The sequence below is a fragment of the Hemitrygon akajei genome, unplaced genomic scaffold (genome assembly GCF_048418815.1).
Source record: "Hemitrygon akajei unplaced genomic scaffold, sHemAka1.3 Scf000065, whole genome shotgun sequence".
Taxonomy (NCBI): Eukaryota; Metazoa; Chordata; class Chondrichthyes; order Myliobatiformes; family Dasyatidae; genus Hemitrygon; species Hemitrygon akajei.
In genome coordinates, this window is record NW_027331951.1 from 978,722 (window position 1) to 995,533 (window position 16,812).

Genomic DNA, 16,812 nt, shown 5'->3' on the forward strand with positions numbered 1-16,812 from the left:
GGCGGGGTTTAAACTTCTGCACAACATTGTGGGCCGAAGGGCCTGTACTGTGCTGTACTGCTGTATGTTCTATGTTCTGTAGTTTTAAGGTGCTTGGATGGTGGTACAAGGGGTTTACAGAGAAATGCTTTTCACACAGAGAATGTGGGTTGCCACAGAGCGAGAATGCACTTCCAGTGATAGAGATCGAGCCGGATTCAATGGGGTCTTTTAATAGTCTCTTAGATAGGAACTTTGTTCTATGATATTGTTAATGCAATAGACCCCCTACGCCTACTTCCGTTTCATCTGCAAACTCTGCCACAAAGCCATCTGTTCCACTCAGCATTGAAAATCAATGTGAGAAGTAGCGGTCTCAACACAGCCCCCCTGAGTAACACCACTCGTCACTGGCAGCCAACCGGAGAAGCCCATTTTATTCCCACTCGTCACTGGCAGCCAACCGGAGAAGCCCAATTTATTCCCACTCGTCACTGGCAGCCAACCGGAGAAGTCCAATTTATTCCCACTCGTCACTGGCAGCCAACCGGAGAAAGCCCATTTTATTCCCACTCGCGGCCTCCTGCCGGTCAGACATTCCTCTATCCTTGCCTGTGTCTTTCCGGTAACACAATGGGATTATATCTTGCGGAGCAACCTCATTCATGGCACTTTCCCAAATGCGTTCTGGAAATCCAATAAATGACATCCACTGCCTGTCCTTTGTCCGACCTGCTGGTTACTTCCTCAAAGAACTCTAGCAGATTTGTCGGCATAATTTCCCCTGACAGAAGCCAGCTGACTTTGACTAATTTTAGCGTTAGGCATCAAGTTCCTCGCAACCACAAATTTATTAATAGACTCCAAAACTCTCCCAACCACAGAGATTAAGCTAACTGGAAACATAGAAACCTTACAGCACAATACAGGCCCTTCAGCCCACAAAGTTATTCCGAACATGTACCTACCTCAGAAATTACTAGGCTTACCGATAGGCCTCTATTTTACTAAGCTCCGTGTACCTATCTAAAAGCCTCTTAAACCACCCTACCCTATCCGCCTCCACCACCGTTGCCGGCAGCACATTCCACGCAATCCCCACTCTCTGAGTAAAGGAAATTACCCCTGACATCTCCTCTGCACTTACTCCCCAGCATCTTAAACCTGTGTCCCCTTGTGGCAACCATTTCAGCCCTTGGTACAAAAGCCACTAACTATCCACAGAATCAATGCTTCTCGTTATTTTGTACACTTCTATTATGTCACCTGTCATTCTACTTCGCTTCAAGGAGAAAAGACCGAGCTCACTCAACCTATTCTCATCAGGCATGCTCCCCAATGCAGGCAAAATCCTTGTAAATCTCATCTGCACCCTTTCTATGGCTTCCACATCCTTCCTGTTGTGAGGCGAACAGAACTGAGCACAGTACTCCAAGTGGGGTCTGACCAGGTTCCTATATAGCTGTAACATTACCTCTCGGCTCCTAAATTCAATTCCACGATTGGTGAAGGCCAGTACACCATAACACCTCTTAACCACAAAGTCGACATGCGGGTCAGCTTTAAGTGTCCCATGGTCTCGGACTCAAAGATCCCTCTGATCCTCCACACTGCCAAGAGTCTTAACAATAATACCACATTCTGACATCATATTTGACCTACCAAAGTGAGCCACTTCACACTTATCTGGGTTAAACTCCATCTGCCTCTTCTAACCCCATTTTGTCATCCTATTAATGTCCCGCTGTAACCTCCGACAACCCACCACAGTATCCATAACACCTCCAACCTCAGTGACATGAGCAAATTTGCTAATCCATCTCTCCACATACTCATCCAGGTCATTTATAAAAAATTACGAATATTAGGGGTCCCAGAAAAGATCCCTGAGACACTCCACTGGAGACCAAACTCCATGCAGGATATGACCCGTCTACAACCACTGTTTGTCTTCTGTGGGCAATCCAGTTCTGGATCCACAGAGCAATGTCCCCTTGGATGCTATGATTCCTCACTTTCTCAGCAAGCCTTGCATGGGGTACCTTATCAAATTCCTTGCTGATATCTATATAGACTGCATCTACTACTCTTCCATCATCAATGTGTTTAGTCACATCCTCAAAAAATTCAATCAGGCTCGTAAGCAACAACCTAACCTTGACAAGGCCATGATAACTACTACTAATCATATTATACCCCTCCAAAAGCTCATAAATCATGCCTCTCAGGATCTTCTCCATCAACGTACCAACCAGTGAGGTAAGACTCAGTGGTCTATAATTTCCTGGGCTATCTCTGCTCCCTTTCTTGAATTAAGGAACAACATCCGCAACACTCCAATCCTCCAGAAACTCTCTCGTCCCTATTTATGATGCGAAGATCATCGGCAGAGGCTCAGCAATCTCCTCCTTCAACTCCCAGCGTAGCCTGGGTTACATTTCGTCCGGTTCTGGTGGCTAATCCAACTTGATGCCTTCCAAAAGCTCCAGAACATTCTCTCTATTAATATCTCCATGCTTAAGCTTTTCAGTCTGCTGCAAACCATCACTTCAATCACTAAGTCCCTCTTTCCACAGTGAATACTGAAGTGAAGTGTTCATGAAGTACCTCTGCTATTTCCTCAGTTTCCATTACAATTTTCCCACTGTCACACTTAATAGGTCCTATTTTTCACTTCTTATCCTCTTTCTCTTTACAAAGCTGTAAAATGCGTTGGGGGTTTCCTTAATTCTGCCCGCTAAGGCCTTCTCATAACCCGTTCTGCTCTGCTAATTTCCTTCTAAACTCCTTCCTAGTAGCCTTATAATCTTCTAGATCTCTAAAATTACCCAGCTCTCTGAACTTTTTGTAAACTTCTCTTCTTGATTGGATTTATTACAGCCTTTTTACACCACGCTTCCTCTATCCTACCATAACCTCCCTGTCTCAGTGGAACGTGCCTATACAGAAATCTACACAATTATCCCTGAATATTTGCCACATTTCTTACGTACGTTTTCCTGAGAACATCTAGTTCCAACTTAAGCCTCCAGTGTCCTGTCTGATAGCATCATAATTCATCTAACTCCAATTAAACGCTTTTCTAAATTGTCTGTTCCTATCTCTCGCCAATGCTGTTGTAAAGGAGATAGAATGATGATCACTATCTTCAAAATGTTCTCCCACTGAGAGATCTGACACCTGACCAGGTACATTATCCAAAACCAAATCAAGTACAGCCTCTCCTGTTGTAGGCCTATCTATCAAGAAACCTTCCTGAAGACACCTAACAAACTCTACCCCATCTAAACCACTTGCTCCAGGGAGATTCCAATTGATATTTTGGAAATTAAAAACTCCCATCACGACACTCCGTTATTATTACAAATTCCCAGGATCTGATTCCGTATCTGCATCATCGATATTCCTGTTACTATTAGGCGGCCTATAAAACACACCAAGTAAAGTGATCGACCCCTTCCTGTTCCTAACCTCCACTCACAGAGACTCCATAGAGAATCCCTCCATGGCGTCCACCATTCCTGCAGCGGTGACGCTATCAATGATCGACAGTGCCACGCCCCCGCTGCATTTGCCTCCCTCTCTGCCCTTTCTGAAACATCTAAAACCTGGCACTTGAAATAACAATTCCTGTCACTGAGCCACCCTTGTCTCTGTAATGGTCACCACTTCATATCTCCAAGTAGTGATCCACGCTCTAAGTTCATCCGCTTTGTTCAAAACAGCCCTTGCGTTAACATAGACACATCTCAAGCCTTCGGTTTAAGCGCAACACCACTCTATCATCTGCCTAACCTCCCTTTCGCACTGTCAACAAGCTTTCTCTATTTGTGAGCTAACCTCCTCTTCCCCATTACTTCAGTTCGGTTCCCACCCCGCAAACATTCTAGTTTAGTGAGAGGATGGTGTGGAGGGAGATTCTCTCTGTGTCTGACCCCGGGAGTGTGCGATGGGACGGTGTGGAGGGAGATTCACTTTGTGTCTGACCCCGGGAGTGGGTGATGGGACGCTATGGAGGGAAATTCACATTTCATCTGTTCCCTATATTGTGTGATGAGACGGTGTGGTAAAAGATTCACTCTGTGTCTGACCCCGGGAATATGTAATAGAACGGTTTGGAGGGAGCATCGTTCACTCTCTGACCCGGGGAGTGTGTGATAGGACGGTGTGTCAGTGAGTTTCACTCTGTGTCTGACCCCGGGTGTTTGTGACGGGACGGTGTGAAGGGAGCTTCATTCTGCGTCGGACCCCGGGAATATGTAATAGAACGGTTTGGTGGGAGCCTCGTTCACACTCTGACCCGAGGAGTGTGTGATAGGACGGTGTGTCAAGAGTTTCACTCTGTGTCTGACCCCGGGTGTTTGTGAGTGTGATTGTGTGAAGGGAACTACACTTTGTCTCAGACCCCTGGAGAGTCTGATTTTCCGATGCGAAGGAAGGTTAACTCTATTTCTGATCCCGGAGTGTGTGAAGGAACGTTGTAGGGAGAAGCTCACTCTGTCTCTGACCCCGGGCGTGGGTGGTGGAAGAGTGTGGAGCAAACTTCACTCTATGTCTGCGTTCGGCAATTTGTGATGGGAAAGTATGGAGGGAGCTTCACTCTGTGACTGAACCCGGAGCTGTGTGATGGACCGGTGAAGAGGGAGCTTCACCCACTGTCTGACCAACTGTGTGTGTTATGAGACCGTGTGGAGGGAGTTTCACACTGTGTTTGACCCCGGGTGTGCGCGAAGGGACGGTGTGGAGGGTGAATCTCTCTGTCGAAGCTCGGGAATATGTGATGAGGCGGTGTGTAGGGAGCTTCACTCTGTGTCTGACACTGGGAGTGTGAAATGGGACGGGTTGGAGGGAGCTTCACTCTGTATCTGATCCCGGGAGAATGTGATAGGACGCTGTGGAGGAAGTTTCACTCTCTGTCTGACCCCAGGAGTGATTGTTGGGACAGTGTGTGGAGAGCGTCACTCTGTGCCTGCTCCAGGGAGTGTGTGATGGGACGGTTAGGAGGGATATTCGCTCTGTGTCTGACCACGCGAGTGTGGGATGGTACAATGTGGAGGGAGATTCACTCTGCTTCGGAACGCGGGAATGTGTGATGGGACGGTATCCAGGGAGATTCACTCTGTGTCTAACCCCGGGAATGTGCGATGGGAGAGTGTGGAGGGAGATTCACTCTCTGTCCGTCCACGGGAGAGTGCGATGGGACGGTGTGGAGGGAGCTCTACAGTGTGGCTGACCCCGGGAGTGTGTGATGGGACGGTGTGGAGGTAGATTCAGGCTGTGTCTGACTCCAGAATTTGTGATCTGACGGTGTTGAGGAGTTTCACTCTATGTCTGACCGCTGGATTCACGAACGAGAAGGACTTTGAATTGTGTAAGGTAAGGGAAAAAGTAAGGAAATTATGGAAACTAGGAAGTACTATTATTTTTAAAGAAAATAAAAATAGATAAATTTCCGGGTCCTGACAGGATATCTATGGGACTTGGGGTAGAAATAGCAGGGGCTCTGAGAGAAATATTTCAAATGTCATTGGAAACGGGGATTGTGCCGGAGGACTGGCGTATTGCTCATGTGGTTCCATTGTTTAAAAAGGGTTCTAAGAGTAAACCTCGCAATTATAGGCCTGTGAGTTTGACGTCAATGGTGGGTAAATTAAAGGAAATTATTCTTAGAGATCGTATATATAATTATCTGGATACACAGGGTCTGATTAGGAATAGTCAGCGTGGATTTGTGCATGGAAGTTCATGTTTGACAAATCTTATTGAACTTTTTGAACAGATTACGAGGAAAGCTGACGAGGGTAAAGCAGTGGATGTTGTCTATATGGACTTCAGTAAGGGGTTTGACAGGGTTCCACACGGAAGGCTAGTTAGGAAGGTTCAATTGTTAGGTATTAATATTGAAGCAGTAAAATGGATTCAACAGTGCCTGCATGGGAGATGCCAGAGAGTAGTAGTGGATAACGGTTTGTCAGATTGGAGGCCGGTGAGTAGTGGTTTTGCCTCAGAGATCTGTATTAGGTCCAGTGTTGCTTGTCATATACATTAATGATCTGGATGTTGGGGTGGTAAATTGAGTTAGTATGTATACAGATGATACTAAGGTAGGTGGTGTTGTGGATAATGAAGTAGGTTTTCAAAGCTTGCAGAGAGATTTAGGTCAGTTAGAAGAGTGGGCTGAGCGATGGCAGATGGAGTTTAATGCTGATAAGTGTGAGTTGCTACATTTTGGTAGGAATAATCTAAATAGGACATACATGGTAAATGGTAGGGCATTGAAGAATGCAATGGAACAGAGTGATCGAGGAGTAATGGTGCATATTTCCTTGAAGGTGGAATCTCATGTCGATAGGGTGGTGAAGAAAGATTTTGGTATGCTGGCTTTTATAAATCAGATCATTCAGTACAGAAGTTGGGATGTAATGTTAAAATTGTACAAGGCATTGGTAACGCCGAAATTGGAGTATTGTGTATAGGTCTGGGTTACAGAACCGAAGTTACAGGGAAAGTTTGAACAAGTTAGTTCTATATTTTTTGGAGAGTAAAAGGATGATGGGGGACTTGATAGAGGTATTTAAAATAATGAGGAGAATGGATCGAGTTGATGTGGATAAGCTTTTTCCATTGAGAGTAGGGGGGATTCAAACAAGAGGGCATGATTTGAGTTAGGGGGCAAAAGTTTAAGGGTAACACGAGGGGGATTTTTTTTTACTCAGGGAGTGGTAGTTGTGTGGAATGACCTTCCGGTAGAAGTGGCAGAGGCAGGTTCGGTATTGACATGTAAAGTAAACTTGGATAACATATGGTCAGCAAAGGAATGGAGGGTTATGAGCTGAGTGCGGGCCAGTGGGACTCCGTGAGAGTAAGCGTCGGCACGGACTAGAAGGGCACAGATGGCCTGTTTTCGTGCTGTAATTGTTATCGGGAGTGTGTGATGGGACGGTGTGGAGTGAGATTCAATCTGTGTCTGATCCCGGGAGTGTGTGATGGGACGGTGTGGAGGCAGATTCACTTTGTTTCAGACAGCGGGAGTGTGTGATGGGAGGGTGTTGAGGGAGATTCACTCTGTATCTGACCCCGGGAGTGTGTGATGGGACGGTGTGGAGGGAGATTCACTCTGTGTCTGACCCCGGGAATGTGTGATGGGACGGTGTGGTCGGAGATTTACTCTGTGTCTGTCCCAGGGAAAAAGTGATGGGACGGTGTGGAGTGAGAATCACTCTGTTTCTAAACACAGTGTGTGTGATGGGTCGGTGAGGATGGAGTTTCAAATTGTGTCTGATCTCGGGTTTGTGTGAATGGGGCTGTGTGAAGGAAGGTTCACTCGGTATGATCCGGAGATTTAGTGCTTGGGCGGTGTGCAGGAAGCTTCGCTCAATCTCTGGCCATGGGAGTGTGTAATGAACAGGTGTGGAAGAAGCTTCACTCTGTGTCTGAGGCGGCAGCTTGTGATGGGATGGTGTGGAATTAGCTTCACTTTCCATCTGATCCCATGGTGATTCACTCTGTGTCAGACACACGGAGAGATTGATGAGATCGTGTGTAGGGAGGTTCGTACTATGTCTGACCCAAGCAGTGTGTGATTGGACGGTGTCGAGGGTGCTGCACTCTGTGTCAGATCCCGGGAGTGTGTGATGGGACGGTGTGGAGTGAGATTCACTCTGTGTCTGACCCCGGGAGTGTGTGATGGGACAGTGTGGAGAGAGATTCACTCTGTGTCTGATTCCGGGAGTGTGTGATGGGACGACGTGCAGGAAGCTTCGCTCACTGTTTGACCACTGTTTCTGATGGGAATCTATGGAGGAAGTTTCACATTGTGTCTGATCCCTGGATTTTGTGAATGTGACGGTGTGGTTGAAGGTTCACTCGGTATTATCCGGAGATTTAGTGCGTGGATGGTGTGCAGGGAGCTTCGCACACTGTCTGACCATGGGAGTGTGTGATCGGACGGTGTGCAGGAAGCTTCGCTCACTATTTGACCACAGGAGTGTGTAATGAAAAGGTGTGGAGGGAGCTTCACTCTCTGACTGACACCCCAGATTGTGATGGGGCAGTGTGGAAGGAGCTTCACTTTCTGTCTGATCCCCTGGTTGTGTGATGGGATGGTGTGGAGAGTGATTCTCTCTGTGTCTGATGCCGGAGTGTGTGATAACGGGACTGTTTGGAGGGAGATTCGCTCTGCGTCTGGCGGCTGGAGCTTGTTATGGGACGGTGTGGAAAGAGCTTCTCTTTGTGTCTGATCCCCTGATTGTGTGATGGGATGGTGTGGAGGGAGATTCGTTCTGTGTCTGAGTCCGGGTGTGGCTGTAGAGTCGGTGTGGAGGGAGCTTCATTCTCTGTCACGTTCCGGGATTTGATTGGACAGTGTGGAGAAAGCTTCGCTTTGTATCACCACTAAAGCGTGTGCTTGGACCGTGTGGAGCGAGCTGCGATCACCGTCTGACATGGGAGTGTGTGATGGGACGGTGTTTCGCGAGGTTCACTTGCCAGGAGTGGAGTTATCCTCAATGGTCTGGCACAAACCTCCTCCTCGATTGAGCTCATTTCCAGTATCTTTGAGCCATTGTTTCAGCATTCTTTCTTCGTCCCATCTTGAGGTTTTGCCACGCTGATATGAAATAAAAAGCGCCTTTCTTGTTGATCCATCCCTGTCAACAAGTGTGTTCTGTAAATGGGGAACGGCGAACAGTGAGTGACGGTATTGTGTTTTCTGAACGAGAAATTCTCAACCCACAGAGATACACCATGTCGTTGCTGATTTAAATAGTCACGTGTAAACTCACTAAAGTGAGGTTCCCCTGCAACGACCCTTTTTTTTTTTGCAGAATCGTTACTGTAGTTATCTGACCTCAAGTCTCACACCCCAAGTTCCGGAACTGATATTTACCCTCAGCCATCAGGAAGGAGATACAGGAGCATCTGGACCCACACAACCAGGTTCAGGAACAGCTCTTGCCCCTCAAACCTCAGGAAGAATGTTCAGGAGTGTCTGGACTCACACCACCTGGTTTGGGAACAGTTATTACCCCTCAATCAGAAGGAAGTGTGTACAAGGGATTCCGGACGCCCCCCGCACCTTCCAGTGCAGTCACGGTCCCTCAACCACTTAGAAGCAGTTACAGAAGCCTCAGGACTCGCACGACCAGGTTCAGGAACTGTGAATACCCCTCAAGCATCCGAATACGTGTCCAGGAGCTTGTGTACTCACACCACCAGTTTCTGGAACCATTATTACCCCTCAATGATCAGGAAATACTTACAGGAGCGTTAGGGCGCACACCGCCTGGTACAGAGACAGTTATTAACCAGCAACCATACCTTTTATTTCACAAGATGGTTGCGATTTTTACACAAATTGTATCACCACTTTTCAGACACACGTACCCAAGCTAACCACCGTTAACGCCGTCAAGCTAATTTCATCGAGTACATAAAATTTTCAACATAAATTGATGAGTTGCTTAATATGCTCACTGTTTGCATCCATCTACTCTGCAACTTAGTTTTGAAACAAATGTCAAAGTGAACCGTGCGAAATAAGATCTAATATCAGAATAGATATACGTCACCTCATACATCACGGAGATGTGTTTTTTTTTTATATGGTGGACATACAAAACAAAGTAAATAACCCATTGTCTTATTCTGCAACTCTTGAGCAGCAGGAAGTCAGGTGATGTGGGCTGGCGGACTGCTTCATCGATAGAGCTTGTTTTCAGACCTTTGTTTTTAACTTGATCCTGATTACTGCAAACCGTTTCTGTTTTCAGACCTTTGTTTTTAACTTGATCCTGATTACTGCATACCGTTTCTGTTTTCAGACCTTTGTTTTTAACTTGAACCTGATTACTGCATACCGTTTCTGTTTTCAGACCTTTGTTTTTAACTTGATCCTAATTACTGCATACCGTTTCTGTTTTCAGACCTTTGTTTTTAACTTGATCCTGATGACTGCATACCGTTTCTGTTTTCAGACCTTTGTTTTTAACTTGATCCTGATTACTGCATACCGTTTCTGTTTTCAGACCTTTGTTTTTAACTTGATCCTGATTACTGCATACCGTTTCTGTTTTCAGACCTTTGTTTTTAACTTGATCCTGATTACTGCATACCGTTTCTGTTTTCAGACCTTTGTTTTTAACTTGATCCTGATTACTGCATACCGTTTCTGTTTTCAGACCTTTGTTTTTAACTTGATCCTGATTACTGCATACCGTTTCTGTTTTCAGACCTTTGTTTTTAACTTGATCCTGATTACTGCATACCGTTTCTGTTTTCAGACCTTTGTTTTTAACTTGATCCTGATTACTGCATACCGTTTCTGTTTTCAGACCTTTGTTTTTAACTTGATCCTGATTACTGCATACCGTTTCTGTTTTCAGACCTTTGTTTTTAACTTGATCCTGATTACTGCATACCGTTTCTGTTTTCAGACCTTTGTTTTTAACTGGAACCTGATTACTGCATACCGTTTCTGTTTTCAGACCTTTGTTTTTAACTTGAACCTGATTACTGCATACCGTTTCTGTTTTCAGACCTTTGTTTTTAACTTGATCTTGATGACTGCATACCGTTTCTGTTTTCAGACCTTTGTTTTTAACTTGATCCTGATTACTGCATACCGTTTCTGTTTTCAGACCTTTGTTTTTAACTTGATCTTGATTACTGCAAACCGTTTCTGTTTTCAGAACAGAAGACTGGCTCCCGTCTACGACCAACAACTAAACAAAGGTCATTTTAAAAAATAATCCAAATGGCTTAAAAGGTTATAAATGGCAGCTGCTAAGTTTAGAAAGCTGATCTTGGAAATTTACGCGAGGCAAACTGGCCCGAAAAGTGAAAGTCCAGGCACAGAGTGAAGCTCTCTCCACAACCTGGGCCCGTGTACCTCCCTCTAACTGGAAGATGGACATCGTCGTCCGGAAACCTCAGTCAGTGCGGGTGGGCAGTGACGTCACCGATCTACAGTTGGTTTTGAGGAAGCAGAGAGGCTACAGAATGGTTCTGAGAGATTGAGAGAAAGGGCAAAGAAGTGGCGGATGGGTTTCTGTATGGCCATGCACTTTGGGAGAAGAAACATAGACTACTTCCCAAATGCTGAGAAAAGACAAGATATTTGCGGCGCAAAGGTAATTGGGAGAACTTGGGCTGATTCCCTCAAAGTTAGTTTAGAGGTGGAGTCGGTGGCGAGGAGGCTAAATGCAATGTAGCATTCATGTGAGGAGGATTCGAATATAAATCAAGGATGCAAAGTTGAGACTTTATAATGCACTGCCGAGGCCTCGCGGAAGATTGTGGACAGTTCTGGGTCCGTTATCTAAACCGGCCAGGTGTGCTTGCTTTGGAAATTTTTGAAATGAAGTTCACGAAGATGATTCCGGTATTGAGATGCATATCAAATCAGGAGCATTTGGTGGCTGAAACTCTGAAGACTGGGGAGGGGCGTGGGGGTGGGTTGTGGGTGTTGCCGAAACTGACGGGATGTTTCAAAGCCTCGATACAGCAGATGCGGAGAGAATTTTCCCCGTGGTGGGAGAGTCTGAGACCAATGGGTCCACATCAGAAAAGAGGGCCCTCCTTTCAGAACGGAGATTGGGGGGGGGGTAATTTATTTCAACAGTACGTGGTGAATCTCTGGACGTCGTTGCCACAGGCGGCTGAGGAGGCCGCCATCGGGTATATTGAAGTCAGAGATTGAGAGATTCCTGATTATTAAGGACATGAAAAAACACGCAGAGAAGGCAGCAGATTTGGGCAGTGTGGGAATTGTATCCGCCATGGTGAAATGACGCAGCGGACTCGATGGACCAAACGGTCCGGCACTGTTCCTATATCTAACTTTGAGAAGGATAAACGCAGATCGGAGATGTCAGTGTTGCAGTTGAACAAAGGAGACTATGGAACCATGAGGGAGGAGCTGGCCAAAGGTAACTGGACGGATATCCTAGCAGAAAATGCAGTGGAACAACAATGGCAGGTATTCTTGTGAATAATGCACAAGGTGCAAAATCAGTTCATCCCCCGGAGAAGGAAGGATTCAAAGGGGGAAAGAGGCCACAGTGGTTGACAAAGGAAGTCACAGATTGCATAGCATTAAAAAAAAAGGAAGTATGACAAGCTAAGGTGAGTGGGAGGACAGATGATTGGGAAATTTTTAAGGAACAACAGAACTTAACTAAAATGGCAATACGGGGAGCCAAAATGAGGTACGAACGCAAGATAGCCAGGAATATAAAGGAGGATAGCAAAAGACTTTTTTAGGTATGTGAAGAGAAAGAAGATAGTTAAGAACAATGTTGGGCCCTTGAAGAATGAATTGGGTGAAATTGTTATGGGAAACAGAGAAACGGCAGAAGAATTTAATAAGTTCTTCAGATCTGCCTTCACTAGGGAAGACACAAGCAATCTCCCAGATGTATGGATGGGCCAAAGACATAGGATAACAGAGGAAATGAAACAGATTGACATTCGGAAGGAAACGGTGATGAGTAGACTGATGGGACTGAAGGCTGACAAATCCCCAGGTCCAGATGGTCTGCATCCTAGGGTACTAAAGGAGGTGGCCCTGGAAATTGCGGATGCATTGGTAGTCATTTTCCAATGTTCGTTAGGTTCAGGATCAGTTCCTGAGGATTGGAGAATGGCTTCTGTTATCCCGCTTTTTAAGAAAGGAGGGTTGGAGAAAAGAGAGAACTATCGTCCTGTCAGCCTAACATCAGTAGTGGGGAAGATGCTGGAGTCCATTATTAAAGAATAAATAGTGACATATCTAGATATCAGTGATAGGATTGGGCCGAGACAGCATGGATTCTAAAAGGGCTAATCATGCTTGACTAATCTATTGGAGTTTTTCGAAGATGTAACCGGGAAGTTAGACAAGGGAGATCCAGTGGATGTAGTGTACCTCGATTTTAGAAAGACATTTGATAAGGTCCTACATAGGAGATTGGTGGGTAAAATCAGAGCTCATGGCATTAGGGGGGAAGATATTGACATGGATAGAAAACTGGTTGGCAGATAGAAAGCAAAGGGTAACGGTGAATGGGTGCTTCTCGGAATGGCAGGTGGTGACTAGTGGAGTGCCAAAGGGCTCGGTATTGGGACCACAGCTGCTTACGATTTACATCAATGTTTTAGATGTAGGCATTGAGAATAACATCAGAAAGTTTGCTGATGATACTAAGTTGGGTGTCAGTGTGACATGTGATGAGGATGTTAGCAGAATTCAGAGTGACTTGGATAGGCTGAGTGAATGGGCAGATACTTGGCAGTTGACGTTTAATGAGAATATGTGTGAGGTTATCCACTTTGGGAGTAAGAACAGAAAGGTAGATTATTATCTGAACGGTGTAGAGTTAGGTAAGGGTGAAATACAAAGAGATCTAGGAGTCCTTGTTCATCAGTCACTGAAGGCGAATGAGCAAGTGCAGCAGGCAGTGAGGAAGGCTAATGGAATGTAGCCCTTTATTACTAAGGGAATTGAGTGCAAGAGCAAGGAAATCCTTTTGCATTTGTACACTGCCCTGGTAAGACCACACCTGGAGTATTGTGTACAGTTGTGGTCTCCAGAGTTAAGGAAGGACATCCTGGCTATAGAGGAAGTGCAGCGTGGATGCACAATGTTAATTCCTGGGATGTCTGGACTCTCTTACGCAGAGAGGTTAGAGAGACTGGGCTTGTACACGCTGGAATTAAGGACATTGAGAGGGGATCTGATTGCAACATATAAGATTATTAAATGATTGGACAAGATAGAGGCTGGAAATATGTTCCAGATGCTGGGAGAGTCCAGTACCAGAGGGCATGGTTTGAGAATAAGGGGTAGGTCATTTAGGACAGAGTTAAGGAAAAACTTCTTCTTCCAGCGAGTTGTGGGGGTCTTGAATGCACTGCCTCGGAAGGCTGCGAAGGCCAATTCTCTGGATGCTTTCAAGAAGGAGCTAGATAGGTATCTTATGGATAGGAGAATCAAGGGATATGGGGACAAAGCAGGAACCGGGTATTGATCGTAGATCATCAGCCTTGATCTCAGAATTGAGGTGCAGGCTCGAAGGGCCGAATGGTCTACTTCTGCACCTGTTGTCTATTGTCTATTGACTATCTGTTGGTCTTATTTTAAGTTCCTCTGTTAGACCATAAGACCACAAGACATTGGAGCAGAATTCGGTCATTGGGTCTGCTCCGCCATTCAATTATAGCTGATCCTTTTTTTAAACCTCCTTAAACCCACTTCACGGCTTTCTCCTCATAACCTTTGATGCCGTGTCCAATCAACAACCGATCAATTTCTGCCTTAAATACACCCAGCGACCTGGCTTCCACAGCTGCAACAAACTACACAGGTTCCCCACATTTTGTCCCATTACACACTCCCGGGGTCCGACACAGAGTCAATCTCCCTCCACACCGTCCCATCACACAAACCCGGGGTCAGACACAGAGTGAATCTCCCTCCACACTGTCCCATCACACACTCCCGGGGTCAGACACAGAGTGAATCTCCCTCCACACTGTCCCATCACACAATCCCGGGATCAGACACAAAGGGAATTTCCCTCCACACTGTCGCATCACACAAACCCGGGGTCAGACAGAGTGAATCTCCCTCCACACCGTCCCATCACACACTCCCGGGGTCAGACACAGAGTGAATCTCCCTCCACACCGTCCCATCACACACTCCCTGGATCAGACACAAAGGGAATTTCCCTCCACACCGTCTCATCACACACTCTCGAGGTCAGACACAGAGTGAATCTCCCTCCACACTGTCCCATCACATAATCCCGGGATCAGACACAAAGGTTTGAGACACAGAATGAAGCTCCGTCTACACTTTCTCATCGCATATTCCCGAAATCAGTTACAGGTACTGGTACAGGTTTCAAAGGCGTTTCAGTTGAGATTCACCATGTTAATTGCAGAGATATTGGTGTTAGACTATGAGGAGAGATTGAGTACCTGCGACTCTACTCGCTGGAATTCAGAATAGGAGAGGAGATCGTATAGAAACAGATAAAACATGAAACCTGAGAGATTCGATAGAGGCAGGAAAGTTGTTTGCACTATTAACAATGACCTGGATGAGAAAGTGGATGATGCGTTATTGGTAAGATTCTTGGCATTGTCCCCTAATTAAGGTTTCATCTATGTTTCATCACATAAAACATAAAAAAAACCTACAGCACAATACAGGCCCTTCGGCCCATAAGGTTGTGTCGAACATGTCCCGACCCGAGAAATTACTAAACTTACCTACCGCCCTCTATTTTCCTAAGCTCCATGCACCTATCAAAAAGTCTCTAAAAATACCCTACTGTATCCGCTTCCACCACGTTTGCCGGCAGCCCATTCCACGCTCACATCCATTTCTGAGTTTAAAAAAAACTTACCCCTGACATCTCCTATGTACCTAGACCCCAGCAACATAAGCCTGTGTCCTCTTGTGGCAACCATTTCAGCCCTGGGAACAAAAGCCTCTGATTATCCACATGATAAACGCCTCGCAACATCTTGTACACCTCTATCAGGTCACCTCTCATCCTCCGTCACTCCAAGGAGAAAAGAACGAATTCACTCAAACTATCCTCATAAGACATACTCCTCTGCACCCTTTCTATGGCTTCCAAATCCATCCTGCAGTGAGACGACCAAAATTGAGCACAGTACTCCAAGTGGGATCTGACCAGGGTCCGCTATAGCTGCAACATTACCTCTCTTCTCCTAAATTCAATTCTACCATTGATGATGGCCACTATAACATATGCCTTCATAACTACTGCGTCAACCTGCGCAGTGTTTTGAACGTCCTATGGGCTCGATTCCCAAGATCACTCTGATTCTCCACATTGCCAAGAGTCTTACCATTAATACTCTATTCTGCCATCATATCTGACCTACCAAAATGAAGCATTTCAGACTTATTTGGTTTGAACTCCATCTGCCAGTTCTCATCCCCGTTTTGCATCTTATCAATGTCCCGCTGTAACCTCTGACAGCCCTCCACACTATCCTCAACACCCCAACCTTTGTGTCAACAGCAAACTTGCTAACCCATCCCTCCCCTTCCTCATCCAAGTCATTTTTACTATTAGATAAAACTTTCCCTGCCTCTATCTTATCTATCACCTTTCATATTTTATCTGTTTCTATACGATCTCCTCTAATATTCTGAATTCCAATGAATAAATTCGCAGGAGATTCAATCTCTCCTCATAGTCTAATCCGCTCATCTCTGCCATTAACCTGGTGAAACTGCTCTGCACCGCCATCGAAATCAGTACATGCTTTCTCAATTAAGGAGACAGGAACTGCATGCAGTTCTCCAGGTGCGTCCTCACCTCTACCCTGTGCAGTTGCAGCATAAACTCAACCAACTTATATTCAATCCCTCAAGCAATGAAGCCCACCATCCTTTATAAACAGAAGCAAGAGGCTGAGAGTGAAAGAGTAAAGGCATCTCGGAGAGAAAGGTTGTCGTTCACTGCTGTGGCAGTGAGACTACACTGCGCAGGCGCGTGACGTAGAGCACCAAAGTTTTAAAAAAGACCGCCATATACAGCAGGCAGCGCTGAGAGCGGGCAGTAGAGTGAGAAGGAGCAGAGTGACAAAGCATTGGCTCAACAGGCTTCGGCATGAACAGCCAGAGGTGAGAACAGGTTCCGGTAGTTGTTTTTTTTTGTTTTTTTTCCACTTGGAGGAGAGAGAGTGCCCGGCAGGATGTTGGAAGATTCCTCTTACAGGATGTGGGATATCAGGGAGACATCCGGTGTCCCTGCGGGAAGTGCATTCAGCTGCAGCTCCTAACAAACAGCTTTACGGAACTGGAGCTGG